Source organism: Octopus bimaculoides, chromosome 24 (assembly GCF_001194135.2).
Source record: "Octopus bimaculoides isolate UCB-OBI-ISO-001 chromosome 24, ASM119413v2, whole genome shotgun sequence".
Classification (NCBI taxonomy): domain Eukaryota; kingdom Metazoa; phylum Mollusca; class Cephalopoda; order Octopoda; family Octopodidae; genus Octopus; species Octopus bimaculoides.
Genome location: NC_069004.1, coordinates 16,504,077 through 16,520,160, shown reverse-complemented (window position 1 = coordinate 16,520,160; position 16,084 = coordinate 16,504,077). Strand labels below are relative to the sequence as shown.

General features: G+C 34.7%; 1 protein-coding gene across 7 annotated transcripts in view; it reads right to left on the bottom strand.

Moving 5' to 3' along the window:
- The window catches only part of LOC106869828 (nuclear receptor coactivator 3), a 485,654-nt gene that overhangs the window by 123,666 nt on the left and 345,904 nt on the right, over window positions 1–16,084 (bottom strand). The window lies entirely within an intron of this gene.

Below are 16,084 nucleotides of genomic sequence, written 5' to 3'. Positions count from 1 at the left end.
AAATTAAAATTTTCTCAAATAACTTTAACAACATAATATACAGAAAATGAAATGGTTTAACCAAGGAAACAGAAGCAACGTTTGATTCGATGAAAAACTGACTTCAATATAAAAAAAAAAAACAGGAATACAAAAATAATCTAAACTTTATGAGACTCAAAATGCTTTAATTTCATCAGATGTAAACCCTTACAAAGCCTTAATGGTGTTATTATTAGTAGGTGGGTCTAACTCAGTTCTGACGATATGTATTCAGTCATTCAGTCAACTGAATTACTTGCTCCTGAATCAAAGTGTAAATAGTTGAGCATTCCACAAACACATGTACCCTTAATGTAATTCTCAGGCAAAATCAGTGTGACAAAGTTGTACCCTTGAATTCTTGGTGCAATCAATCCAGCAGGCTCCCACAGTTTCAATCTGCCTTTGCTCACAAGGTTTGAGTGAAACTGAGGCTACAAAATGTGACATTTGCCCAAAATGCCACAGGAGGATTGAACCACATGGTTGCAAAGCAAACTTAACTACTTGGCCATACTGCACCTATTGATAGTGATAGTGATGATATTACTTGCAGTTATGATAATGGTTTTAAATCTTGGAACAAGACCAGCAATTTTAGGAGAAAGGGTTAGTCGATTACATCAACCCCAGTGCTCGACTGGTACTTATTTTATCAACTATGAAAGCATGAAAAGCAAAGTTGACCTCAGCAGCCTTTGTAAAACTCAGCATGCAAAGTCAAAAGAAATATCACTAAGCATTTTGTCCAGTGTGATAACAATCCTGCCAGCTCAATGCCTTACTTCTACTAAAAGTACAAGGCCTGAAATTTTGGGGTAGGGGACTAATTGATTACATTGATCCCAGTGTTTCACTAGTACTTAGTTTATCGATCCCCCAAAAAAGATGAAAGCAAAGTCAACCTTGGCAGAATTTAAACTCAGAATGTAATGAGGGGTGAAGTACTGCCAAGCCTTTTGCCTGGTGTGCTACTGACTCTGCCAGCTCAATAGTGATGGCAATGAGAAAAAGAATAATTTTGCTCACTTGTTAGTTTAGTTAAGATTTCAAAATGGCATTTAACCCTTTTGATAGCAACCCATCTTAGACCAGCTATGAAGAGAAAGAGAATCAACAAAGCTGATAGATAAATTACTATAATATTAAAAAAAGAGAAGAAAAAAAAAGGATAAAAGCTACTCTAAATTGATTAAGTCATAGCAACAATGGAATTTCCTTCCATTTCTGGATAATTTAGCAATATCAGGAATAAAGTAATTTTTCTGCTGTGGTTGCTAGTCAGTCTGTCTTTACTACCAACATCTGATACTTTTTATCAATCACCACCAATCATCATCCAATGAGGGAATATGTTGTTGCTCAACCTTCGAAATATAGCAGCCAAATTTCCCTCGTGTTACATCCTATCATCTTTAAAAAGGAAGGACACATTGGAGAGTTTATATAAAAGTAGGTAGGATGATCGCAACTGGAAAACTTTTTACCATAGATCTATTCAATCAGGGCTGACCTAGGACTAAACTACAACCCCTACGATAGGAAAACAGTTATATTAAAGTTGATAAAAACATTTGAAAAGCTACAAATAGCCTTATTCTCTTTTGAGGGAGTGACAAGACCAAAATTTAACCCAAAGAGAGTGGGTTTGCAACTTGGTATCTGGAGAGGCAGGTCCATGGCAACAGATATTGTCATGGGACATTGGATCAACAAACTAATGAAACTGCTTTGGGCCTGGTTCAAACCAGAATTTCATAGGGACAGGAACTGACATGAAATCATGAGCTGGATACTCAGTCACATTCAGTATGGGATGACAGGAAGCTATCCTAGAAAAACTGGGAGACATAAAGGCATGGAAATGTTGTTAGACAAGTCTGTCCAAGATGCATACAAAGCAACAAAACTGTTTTGCATACTCATTCAAAATGCAAGTTATTTGATAAAACTGTTGTCATGTGGAGGGCTATTGGCTGATCCCATTGTGAAGATTACTCTGTTGCCTTCATTTGGTTGGCAAGGGTAGACAGTTTTCCTTTCTCTCTTTCTTTCTGGTGGCATGATGAAAGAGATTTTATGGTGAATCATTGAAAAGATTGGAGATAGAATGTTCCATTCTCCAGTCAAACCCTCATAAACTTTTTTAAAGTTTTACTTGGAGAGAAAGGTGAGAGTGAAGTAATAAATGCTGTTTTCCAATAGATTTACTGAAAGGTGAATGAAAGTAGTCAGTGGATCCATGGTGGTCATTGATTGGCTCACAGAAGCAGACCTCCTCCCCTCTGGGGACTATTATTCATTCATATGTAATTGCCCATACATTTTGTAATCTGTCCCTATAAATTCTCATCTGTTACCTTCGTGGAAATAAAGAAGAAAACACCATTATTATTACTGAGCAAGTAGAATCGATAGAGTATTGAAAAAAATGCTTTGTGGCACTATACATTCTAAGTTCAAATCCCACCAATGTCAACTTTGCCTTTCATTCTTCCAGGGGCAATACAGTACCACTGAAGCACTAGGGTCAATGATATCAAGCAACTAAACCCCTCTCCATAAAATTGTTGGCTTTGTTTAAATCAAAAACCATTATCATCATCATCATTATAATAATTATCATTACCATCACTGCTGTTGTTGCTATTGGAAGTATTGTTATAGTATCAAGAAAAAATAATGCTCTGCAGCATTTGTCCTGCTTCTTTATATTCTGAGTTCAAATCCTGTCAATGTCAACTTTGTCATCCTTTCCAAATAGATAAATAAAAAAAATACCATGCAGGCCCCGTGCCTAAATTAGAAACATCATTAATTATGGCAAAATTGGTTCAGTAACAGATTAAATAATTGCTATCTGGTTATATATTTCTGTGCCGAGTTCAAATATCATTAAGGTGAACTACTAAGCCTTTCATCTTTTCTAGGGTTGAGTTAGAAAGAAAAAAAAAAGGCACCAATCAAGTAGTGAGGTTGATTTAACTGAACTAACTTTCCTCCAAGATTTGTAGTCTTGGACCTACGTTAGAAATCCTTCTTCTTGTTACTTGTACCAAGGACAAATGTTAATCATTGACAGGCAAAAAGAATAAGTTTTTGAAAAATGCACATATGAACACATACATGCAAACATAAATATGCCCGCGTGAATACAGATGTATGTAAAAGCATGAACACACTCAACCAACTAAATGCATTTAAACATATAAACACAAAAATAGTTATACTCCAGAAAATAAATATAGACTAATTTGCACACAAAGACAAACATATATATATTCACACACATAGTGACAAAACTAAACTAGAAGACAAAGATGATTTACAATGTAGTGAAGAGTTGTTTTACATTTCCTTTCAATAAAGCTATGTGAGTAAGGAGGCAGTTGTTTACTAATTGGACCGATTCACAACAAATGAGCACATGAAGCATCTCCTCCTTCAACACTTCCCTCCCTCTCAACTACAACGACCACTGCGCACTTGCTATAACAGAGATGTTAGAAGGGCAAAATATAACCAGTTTTCTTTGTGTTTTACATACATACATCAAACCCTACCTTTTCTATCTATAGCATGTCCTCCCCACTCTCTCTCCTTCACACACACACACACACATTCAAGGTTGAAAGTAAGATTATTGATAACATGTCACAAAAGCAGAAACCATCTTAGGGTGTTCGTTTTATTTAAATTAATACCACTCAATCGGATAAAACACACACACACCTAAATGTAGATTACTCAGAGATCTTGTAGTATCAAAAATACTGATTTTGACAAGCCATAATGTGTGATGGCCATATTTTATCAAAGGTACTTAGCAACATAATAATTTCTAAAAGATACAAATAAAGATAAATGTAGCCTATTAAATCAACCTCAGTATTTGGCTGGCAAAGTTGATCAAGGCAGGATCTGATTTCTGAATGTAAACATAATAAAGCATTCTGTTAGATGTCTTATCAGTTCTGCCACCAACCACCACAAAGATAATAATGATGATGATGATCCTTTCTGTTACCTTTAATAAACCTTTCTACCACAATAATAATCCCTGCCCCAAAATTTCAGCCACAAGGCCTGAAATTCTGGAGGAAGGAACTAGTCAATTATATTGACTCCAGTGATTAGCTGGTACTTATTTCATTGATCCCCACCAAAAATAAAAGACAGACCTTGGAGGAATTTGAACATAAAGCCAGATGAGCATTTTGTCCAGCATGCTAACAATTCTGTCAGCTTGCTGCAATAATAATAATAATTATTTCAAACTTTGGCACAAGGCCAGCAATTTCAGAAGAGCGGCTGAGTACATCGATCCCAGTGCTCAACTGGTACTTATTTTATTAACCACAAGCAGATGAAAGGCAAAGTCAACTTCGATGGAATTTGGACTCAGTATGTCAAGACGGACAAAACACTGCTAAGCATTTTCCATGGTGTGCTAATGATACTGCTAGGTCACCACAGAAGGCCAGGAATTTTTTTTGGGGGGTGGGGAGATAAGTCAATTACGTCAACTCCAGTGTTTAACTGGTACTTATTTCATTATCCCTGAAAGGATAAAAGGCAAAACTGACCTTGGTGGCATTTGAACTCTATGTAAAGATAGACGAAAGCCACTAAGCATTTTGCTGCCTTGATAATAATAATCCTTTCTACTATAGGCACAAGGCCTCAAATTTTGGAGAAGGGGAACTAGTTGATTACATTGACCCCAGTTTGTAACTGGTACTTAATTTATCGACCCAAAAGGATGAAAAGCAAAGTCGACCTTGACGGAATTTGAACTGAGAATATAGCAATGAGCGAAATACTGCTAAGCATTTTGTCCAGTGTGCTAACGATTCTGCCAGCTCACTACCTTAAACAATAGTAATTGTAATAATTTTTTCTACTAAAGGCGCAAGGCCTGAAAATTGTGAGGAGAGGACTAGTTGATTACATCGACCCCAGTGTTTCACTGGTACTTAATCTACTGACCCTGAAAGGATGAAAGGCAAAGTCGACCTTGGTGGAATTTGAACTCAGAATGCAAAGACAGACAACATGGCACCAAACATTTTATCCAGCATGCTAACAATTCTCTCAGCTTGTCCCTTTTGGTTTCTAATATAGAACAAGGTCAGCAGTTCTGAAGGGAGGGGTTCAGCTGATACCATTAACTTCATTGATATTTTATTTTATTGATCTCAGAAGGATGAAAGACGAAGCATTTTTCTGACACATAACACTGAGCACATATTAATAAGACATATAAAGTGTTCATGATTATATATATAATAAACATAGGGTCACTGGGAATTTAGGACATTATGATGCATTGGTGTTCAAATTATGAATGAAAAATGCCAAACCCACAATTACATCATGTGTTGTCCTTTCTGGGGTTTTTTTTTTAGATATTATGGTGCAGTTTAATGAAGATTTAGCTGCTATTTCTAGCAGGTCGAGAGACCACATAAAGGTTTTGCTTTGATTGCCTTATCTTTATCTTTACTGATTTCCATGCCAGCAGACAGTTCCAACCTATGATATGTTCACAAAAAATAAATTTAATTGGCTAAAATCACATAACTTTAGAAGCTTGTAACTTCTTTATTCTTAATTTCTAGGGGGAAATGAATGTGATTTTTGCCATCAGAACTACATTAAAAAAAAAAAAAAAAAAAAATCTGGTGAAAATTTGAAAAACTTCAAGTGGTTGGAAGATCCAACTCCAGTACTTGATTAGTACAATATTTTATTAACCCAGGAGGGGCGAAAGCCAAAATTGGTCTTGGCTGAATTTGAACTCAGAATGTGAAGTACCCCAACTTGAATACTACAAGAAATTTAGTGTAACTGTAACAAATGATGATAATGATGACAGTTGCTGACATATAAAAAAAAAAAATTCAGAAATTTTGAGAGGAGTGTATATAGTTTGATTAAAATGATTCCACTACTTGACTGATTATATATATATATATATGTAAAAATATGTGACACTTATTCAGTAGCCATGATAAAACTCCGGAAACTCGGAGTTTTATCATGGCTACTGAATAAATGTCACATATTTTTACAGATAAATTCCTCTATTTGCATAATATCGAGGTCTCTTTCTTTCTTTTGTTGCCATTCCTGCCATATATATATATATTACTTATTTTAGTGGCGCAAAGAAAGGCAAACGGGGAGATTCTCAATTGAACACAAAAGGACATAAACTAAATACTAAGTATTTTATCTAATTCTAGAAACATAGAGCAAGGAAATGCCACCAAGAAAATGAGATGAAAGAATAAAAATAAGAGAGAAAGAGAATAGAATGAGTAAAGAGGATGTAAAGCTGATGAAGAAGAGAGAAAATAGTGGAAGTCAGCAGCTAAGTTGTAAGTTTGTGAAAGAAGGGAAGAGGGGACAGTGAAAAGAGGTGGAGTGATCCCATAGAAATGAAGATGATGACAAGGAGGGCTTGTTGTCACACATTGAGATAGCTACAACAATAGCTAGCATAAAACTAAACAGTAGTGATGTATACAAATGATCAATCTAAGCTTGGACTAGAGCCATCATATCATAAGTGAGGGAGGAGGAAGAGGTCTATATATAGTTTAGGCTGAGAACTCTAACCTACATTTGCAGTGGGCCAGTAGGTCTGTTGAGGAGTGTGCGTGTGTGTGTGTGTGTGTGTGTGTGTGTGTGTGTGTGTGTGTGTGTGTGTGTGTGTGTGTGTGTGCGCGCGCGCGCGCGGCGCAGAAGTAGGTGTGTTTTAGCAAGCAGGAAGAGGTTAATATCTCCCAACAAATACATTTGAAATCCACTTCAATCTATTATTAAAGAGATGCTGAATCAGTTACAAATAAATAAACAAAAGACTTACATTCAAGATGACTATGAAAACATACTTAATTCCAAATTGTTAAATGTTATTTATATCAACTATAGCTGTTTTAACACTAAGTCAACTCTGGATGAGTAAAAGCCTATGATCATTTCTATTTAAGAAATATCTGAGACTAACTATATATCAAATCTGTTCTTTTTTATTTATGATAGCGTGCAGTTTGAAGATGAATTAGCTTCTATTTCTAGCAGACTGAGTGAGCACTTTAGAGGCCTAAATGTTGACTAATAATTGGGATGCTACATTCTAATTTTTGATGTCATTTTTAACACATACGCACACCCATATACACAACATATGCTGAATATGTTTTGTTTCCTGAACTCATCATGACCAGGTTAACATGTCTTCAGGGACAGTACATAAGGGACAGATCATATTATGACTGAAATACATTTTCTTCAGCTCCCTTGATGCTGCACAGCAAGTTTATGATGCTGCTTCTTAACTAAAGTTAAACAATTAAAACTGGTTGAACAACAATCTATTTACAGGTGACATTTTGCGGAATATCTGGTTTCTATTTCTCAATAGCTTTAGACACTATAAAACACTGGTAGCAGTTGTAGGAGCATCTATGTGGTTACTTAATCTGCTAATATAACAGCTAATTCTCCCTTAAATCATGCCATACTGTCAATGCAGTCCCTGATATGCACAAAAATGAGATCATGGCTGGCACACCTTTGATCATAGGACTGCTAATTCAGGCCTGTCTTGGAGCTGAACAGCAACCACAACACCAGAATTAGCCATTCAACAACACTTTACATACTCAGCCACTTCATCTTTTTCAATGTTTACAAATAAGTGCATGTGCAAACACACACACACACACAATCTCTTTTAAGACATATCAGGAGTTGTACAAAATATATAAATTTTTTTAAAATGTATAAAAAAGTTAAAATAAGTTATAGGTGGAAATATTTATGTATGTAAAGTTGATTTAATTAAAAAGGATTAATCTTTGAACAAATATAATTTCTTTCCAAGGAAAAACAAAAAAAATATTTTAAATTGACATTAAAAACAGTTTCTCATGTAAATGGAGTTTTGATGAGAGAATATGGGGAAACTGTCAAATCCTTGTTTTTAAGGGGCAATAGCAATGTGATTATAATTTGGGAATCAACGTTTATTCCAAGGAATTTGCATAACAGTATCACTGAAATGGTAATTTCACTTAAGTACAAAATCAAATTTTGTAAGAAAAGGGAATAAGTTAGTTGAATTATCCCTTTTGTATCACTGATATTTAACCAAATATCAACCTCAGAGAGAGTGAACAATGTTAAACTCGATGCCATAAATTATCCTAGCCTGGTGCTCTATTATTTACAGAAATACAATAGAATTAGTTGTGTGTGTTCTGACCATAATTTCCTCTTGGGGATATCAGTGTCCCCAGACTTAATTATATGGATAAGATAGGACATTAATTTTCACTTCAGAAGCCAATCAGTAACCAATCAATCATAAAGAGTGTGTCACTTCCCACTACCACTCAAAGCTATTTTGTTTGATATGTCTTTGGAGAGAGAAATTAAATAAAGAACGCATATGCACACATGGTATAACCCCACCCCCTGCACACATGGAAGAGAAAGAGGTCCCAGATGTCATGGTGAATGAAAATGAAAAAGTAATATGAAATACAGAAAATTCTGACAGAATACAAAACTCAAAATGCATGAATAGTGGGAGAGAGAGTCTTAAAAGAGAACTTAAGATGCAAAAACCACAAAGATTGGGGTATAACGATGCATTCTTTTATTCTTTGTAAGCTTAGTTCTTATTCTTTCGGTCCTTTTTGCTAAACTGCTAAGTTATGGGGGTGTAAACACACCAGCATCAGTTGTCAAGCGATGGTGGTGGTGGTAGGACAAACACAGACACACAAACATACACACACACACACGCACACACACACACACAATGGGCTTCTTTCAGTTTCTATCTACCAAATCCACTCACAAGGTTTTTGTCAGTCCAAGACTATAATAGAAGACACTTGTCTAAGGTGCCATGCAGTGGGACTGAACCCGGAATCATGTGGTTGGTAAGCAAGCCACTGACCACACAGCCACTCCTCTGCCTATATATACATACACACAGTACGAGTGTGAGTATATAGGCTTATATTTAAATTGTTAGATAAAAGTATCAGAGAAAGAGAGTTATTTAGAGTTTCCGAACAATAAAAATAATCCAATATATATTTATGGTGAAAGTGTGTTAATGCCTGTGTTTTAGAAGGAACTAAACCAATCAAACCCATCTGAAGTTATGAAATCCTAGTACTCATGCACCCCACATACATGAAGCTAACAAGAAATGATTGTCCATGGGTTCAATGATAAGATCAACCGAACCACCCACTTACTATAAAAGGTAGAGTATTTCACAGACACTTTTAACTAAATATAATCCTCGGTCTGAATCAGTGTGACGCAATTTGATGAAACTGGTCCAGTCAAAATAGTTCATGGTTGAGCCAAATCTAAGACACTTGCCCAAGATGCTGTACTATGTATTTGGATCCTGATAGTTAAAGTTCTTCACACACACACACACACACACACACACACACACTTAAATCCTAACCAAGATAAACATTATTCAAATACAAGTTTGTATGAGTAATTGGATCACACACCACGTCCACAATGACATACACCAGACAAACTCAGTGCTTTGAGTTTTAAAAATTATAAAATCATTTTGTTATATGCAATAGAAAAAAATGTTACAAATACAACTAGTGTATGTGCAGCAATGTGTAAAAAGGCAGCATAGTCAGTTAACTGCATACATATATGAATGTAGACAATGTACAGGTGCTACAGTCTTTTTACTGAGCAAAGAGAGTGGCCTGAGGGACAGTTAATTTATGTTACTGCAATACAATGTGCATTGTATGCAACTCTTGTGCAGTTTTTGTGCAATGTAATTTAATATTGAGTGGATCCTCAACTATAAGTGTTGTAAGAGTAGCAAATATGTTGAATATATTAGAGTGAATTGAGTGGATCACAGGAGAGGAAACTTAAATTGGTTATTACAAGTTAATCTCTCTAAAATGTGGGGTTGAGGAATCAGTTAAGATGTTAGATTACTAGCTTATATTTTGTCAAATCTACTGTATATGTTTTGGTGTGTGTCAGGAGAGGGGACTTAACTCACATTGTGCCTTAGGCTTCCTTGTGGCCAGTACTTTGTAACATACTGAGAGCAAGAGGAAGGCACTTCAATGTATTGGGTGAAGACCCTGTGGAGATTCTAGCCATAAGACCATTGGATTCAAAGTTGACTTTTTACAGAAAATGAATTTAAAGATAAAAAAAGGATAAATGAAAACAAGCAAATATCAATTTTGATGTTTACAGAGTTGTCAATAAGATAACACTTTTGTATTGTTTCTAAATGTTTAACATTATTATCACTCACTGATCACAGTCTTCCAGAAGTTATCAATGCAATATCTCACATCTATTTATCAAATGGATCTTAGGATAGTGTAACAGCTATTTTATTTGAAAAATAAATACTGCAGGTGCAAGCACGACTCTGTAGTTAAGAAGTTCACTTTGTATCGAACTGGATCTGGGTTCACTCCTGTTTTGAGGCACCTTGTAGCCTTCAGTCAACCAATATCTTGTTTAGCGGAATTGATAGTCATAAATGGTGCAGAAACCTGCTTTGTGTTTGTACATGTATGTATATGCCCATATTTACTTTTTACACCATTCTAAAATAAAACTGATACTTGTCTTGTAACTCAACAGTTCAACAAATAGAATTTGATAAAATAAGTTTTTTACTTCAGGATTATCCCTTTTAACGGAGTCCACTATTAGAGAGAAAATGTTGTGAGTAAATGACGGGTTGTGTGTCTTTGCATGGGTTAAACAGAATTCATTGAAACAGATTTTTTAAGGCCGGTCCTGTTGCCTATTCACATTTGTTTTCAAAGCAAGGTAACATTTCCTCATAGCCATGCAGGTTTCCATAGAAGATTGTAAACAAACACATCTTGTACAACAGTGGTACACATTTATAGCTATCATGTGTTGTCAAACAAAGAGATATTAACACACACATCCACACATAATGATAGGTTTTTCCCAGTTTTTATCCATCAAATCCACTCATGAGGCTTAGGTTGATCTGGAATTAAAGTTGAAGACATCTACCCAAGGTGCCATACATTGGAATGGAACCCAAAGCTAAGTTAACTTTTTAACCACAGAGCCAGAACCATGTTTGTTGTGTTGGATGTAATATAGAGTTATAAATAGATAATATTGCTATCCTTATTCGAACACCACTGTATTCCAACTAGTGTGTCACCTATCACTGGAACTCCATAGTTGGGCAGGAGTTTGGGACTCTACTGTATCATGTCAACTCAATGCTAGGTGGTACCAGATTGGCAGCCAATTTATATCAACCTCTGAACCTGGTTGGTATTTTATTTCATTAAGCTCAGAAGGATGAATTGCAATGCTGACCGTGGTAGGATTTGAACAAAGAACCTAAAGAGCCAGAATAAATACCACTGCCATTGAGTTCAATAAAACAAATACCAAGATAGATGTGATTAACCAAAAACCTTGAAGGTGGTGCCTCAGCATGGTTGCATTTCAATGAATAAAGCCAGTAAAAGAATAATATCCCTAAAAACAGAGATTAAAAGAAGTTGTTTGCAGGGATGTTGAGCTCTTCATAGTTTGCTTCTTACAAATAATCTAAAGACTGATGAGTGTGAAGTTGACTTTGGTCAATATTATATTGAATAATGACTGCAGAGAAACATAGTGATAGCATCTATGCCCCAGGAAATCCCCTTTTAGAAAAACAAAGAAGAAGACTCATTAAATATGAAGTCACTGTTTTCAATTAACCCTTTCATCATCAATTTTCTAATGCACTACAATGACTACTTTTTTAAAATTTAATTCTGAAAATAATCAAAAATTTAACAGGTTTTAGTAAAATAATTAAATTTTCTATTAGTGGGCTGCTGCTTCAAACACAGCTTCACAACAGGTTCTTACTTGAAAATTTATTACATAAGGATTAAATTTAAATACGAACACTTTAAAGCAGGTGGATTTTGTATGACTCAGATGAGTTGTTGATGCTAAAAGGGTAGCATGGGTATCATATCTATTACCAACTAGAAACTGGGAGAATTATTGATACTTTAGCAACTTTGAAGAGATGAAAGATTTAGATAAGATTTGAACTCAAAATGACAAGCTATGAATACTGAAAAAAAAAAAAAAAATGCTTTCACTGGAATCCTTTTGTTACTATGATGATTGCTTTAGTAGTATCAATACATTATTTCTGTAACCATGGTATACCGTTTGCCATGTGATGTCAGCTTTGTACAATATTGTTTACAACATAGTATTGCATGTAGTCTCAAATCAAAGTATCACAAAAGATGAATACAGAAAGAGTTGGATGTTGTGCCTAAGATCTTAATTTTAGTGAATACAAAGTTGTTTAAAAAAACTGAAATATAAAGGAAAAGGTTGCAGTTTTACCAAGGTTTAGAAAATGAAATAATTTTGAATGAAAGAATTCCAAGTTCTTTCATTCAAAATCCACACATAATAGCATATTACATGAATTAAAATACTAAGATATTGCTTGTAAAACACTCCATAATGTTGAGTTGATTGTCCATCACACACACACACACACACACACACACACACACACACACACACACACACACACACACAGAATCTCTCTCTCACCTCCACCCCTTTCCTTTCAGGCATTTTTCTTGGTATAGTCTTATAATAATATGATTACTCTATTTACTGAAATATTACCGGAAAATAAATAGAGAAATTTTAAATTACTAAATCTGACTCTCTCCTATTACTTGTGTGAAAGTTAAAAATATTTTAATCTAAACATAATTTTAGTGGCACACACTACAGATTGCTGGTTAGGCCAGAGGGAACACATACATCATGTCTCGACCTATACAAATGATCAGGAGTGACAATGTTAGACAACTAACAAAACACACAAAACTATTTTTTTAGGTGAGATTCAGACTGACATTAATGAATGAACAAAAAACATCTTTCATGACATTACAAAATATATAAACCTTTTTTTTTCTACTTTAGTTCTTTCAAAACTTAAACCACAGCTCATGAGCTGAAACTAGATAAAATGAAAAATAAAAATGAAAGTAACAATTAGCTTTTAAGGATTAATTATACAAGTGAGCCATTCCACAATTAGTCATTGTCGCAATTGAAATTAATAGCTTCTCAATGGCTATGACTTCTATTGATCTTGAAATGGAATCAAAAAGAAAAAAAGTACAGACAATAGTAATAATAATAATAATAATAATAAAAACAATAACAAATGATATTAGAACATTCTCTTACTTTAGTGAGCAGAAAATAAATCTTTGGAGTATATTTCTTTTTTAAAAGGTTGATTAGATCTTATGTAGGCAGAACAACAACGTAACGGCTTCCATGTATAATGTTACTATGGGAGCTGTGCATGCGTGCGTGAGAGACAGACACATCATCTAATGAAAAGTCACAAACTATATATTTATAAATGGCACAAAGCAACTGCTGCTTACAATTCTAGCAGTTAGTTTTTGAATATAACCATTAAAATTAATAATGGTTTCTCAAAAATGTTTCAGAGAGGACTATAGTCAATTTAGAGAGGTGCAGTCAACTGACCAATGTATATTTTATTGAGTCCACAAACATGAGAAACAAAGTCAACTTCAAACTCATAATCAAAAAGGACAAAACCAAAAGCTGTAATCAATTTACTTCAGTATACTACTGTTTTGGCAAGCAACAAACACAGAGGATAATTGTTCCACCTATCAGTGAAGTAACTTCTACAGTTATTTAAATTACTCAATGTAGGAGCCAAATCTTCAAGAAATTTTAATTCTCTACCAACCCTAAAATAGATAACATACAGTTATGCCTTCATTTTTAAAACATGCCTGGCACATAAAAATCTAAATACTGAACTAAAAATAATATACAAAAAAAATATACAACTTCATATTTAAGGTACTGGATATTATATTGTTTTGAGTAAAATATTTTGCAATATTTTGGTTATTTGCAAGAGGTCGTAATGTTGCACTGTCTGAAGCCACTTTTCTGCAAGTTCTTTCATCCCATGCTGATACTAGCTCTTGACTTTTGGGGCAAAGAACTCTTTCACTAAAGCTTTCACCTCTTCTTAGTTGATAAAGCATCATGAGTGCAGGAAGTAAGCTATGGAACAGAACAGGTAATAACCCAGATATTTTTGCTGCACAATGGCATACATCCACTCCAGCTATTCAGAGTACAAGTTGGCACTGATGGTTTGACCACCCAGAACAAATTCATAGTGAATTATCCCCTCATAATTCTACCAGACACAGAGATTTCCTTGTGTTTGAAATGCCCATGTTTGGTGACAGGTTCTGGAAGTTGGCCTTTGCTTAACCACTGCTTACGCATGTTAGAAATGTGGAAAAATATCTCCCTCGGATTATTAATTGTCCCACCCAATCCACGGCTCACTTCCTGTGCTCACAATACTTCCTCAACCAAGAGGAGGTGAAAGCTTCAGTGAAGGAGTTCTTTGCCTTGAAGAACAAGAACTATTATCAGCATGGGATCAAAGAAATGGCAGAAAGGTGGCTTCAGATGGCACGACATGATAGTCTCTATTATGAATACTAAGCTGCTTTTGTTGTAACTTGACGAAAAAAGCAAATAAATTACCAAAACTTTGCAAAACTTTTGACTCAACACAATATATGCCCAAACCAAAAGTACAGGACACTATGCTATTATGTACTGGACATAAGACTACTTCAACATCTACATAGCCCATTGAATTTCCTTGATATTGAAAAGTTCATTTGAAACATTAGGGTATCAATTCACATGAATTCTTTCAAAGTAAATAAAACACAAAAACAATAAAAACAACAGATTATTCCTCTTTCTGTTTGAGCAATTATTGTTAGGAAAGTAATTCAACTTCACATTCTCCAAAACTACCCACCCACTCCTATTAAATGAACTTAAACACAATGTTAACATTTTATAAACTGCTTCTAAATCATTGTCAGTATTATGGAGAAGCAGTCAACTGCAAAAGAACTTATTTCTGTTGCAAGATAAACTTTTAGATTGTGTAACAAATTTAGCAAAACAAATTACTCAAATTTATTCACTCTGAATAAAATAAATATACAACCACTCCTAGGTCACAGTTGAGTGATTGAAGACTATGAAGGTGCAGTCAACTATAACAGTTTACAATATGAAAGTGTTTACATTTGCAAAGTCAGCCAACCTCTGCAAGTTTAGAATATAGGGATAAGGTATTGAAAGAATAACAAAAAGCAGCAAAATTAAAATGTAAATAAAAATTATAATTTAGTAAGAGAGACAGATGGTAGATGGTGAAATTAAAACAGACATCTTTAGTATAGCTTTGCGTGAAACTAATCAACTGGGTACTTTTAATTTCAACTGTAATAAGACAGAAAAGAACAGCCCAGACTGGATAAAATTAGAAACTCTAGCTATTTAACCACTGTTTCCATTGGAAAGAATCCTAAGTTAAATGATGAGGACATCACCTTCAAGTTTCCTACAAGTTAAGGATGAGGAACGTTTATGTTAGGTGAAGGGATATGTACATTACTGAAATATTGGTCCATTAAACATCCTAACACACCAGATTAGATCACACCAAAATAGGATGAATGCTTATTTACACACACAAACACACACAATCATATGATTGATCAGACTATTGGATGTTGTTATATATTGCTGGTCACAGTGTGCTTTGCTTTGTGTTAGCTTTCAAATGATGTTATCCTATTGGTTAGGTGAGAGCAGGCCAACATTACCCCTGATAAAAAAGCAAGTCCATCGCAGGGTTACCCATTTACAGCTGTGTGGATTGGAGCAATATGAAATGAAGTGTTTTGCCCAAAAACACTATGCGCCACTCAGTCCAGGAATTGAACCCATAATCTAACAACAGTGAGTGCAACACCCACATGCATGTATGTGTGTGTGTGTGTGTGGGCATATATATATATATATATATATATATATATATATATATATA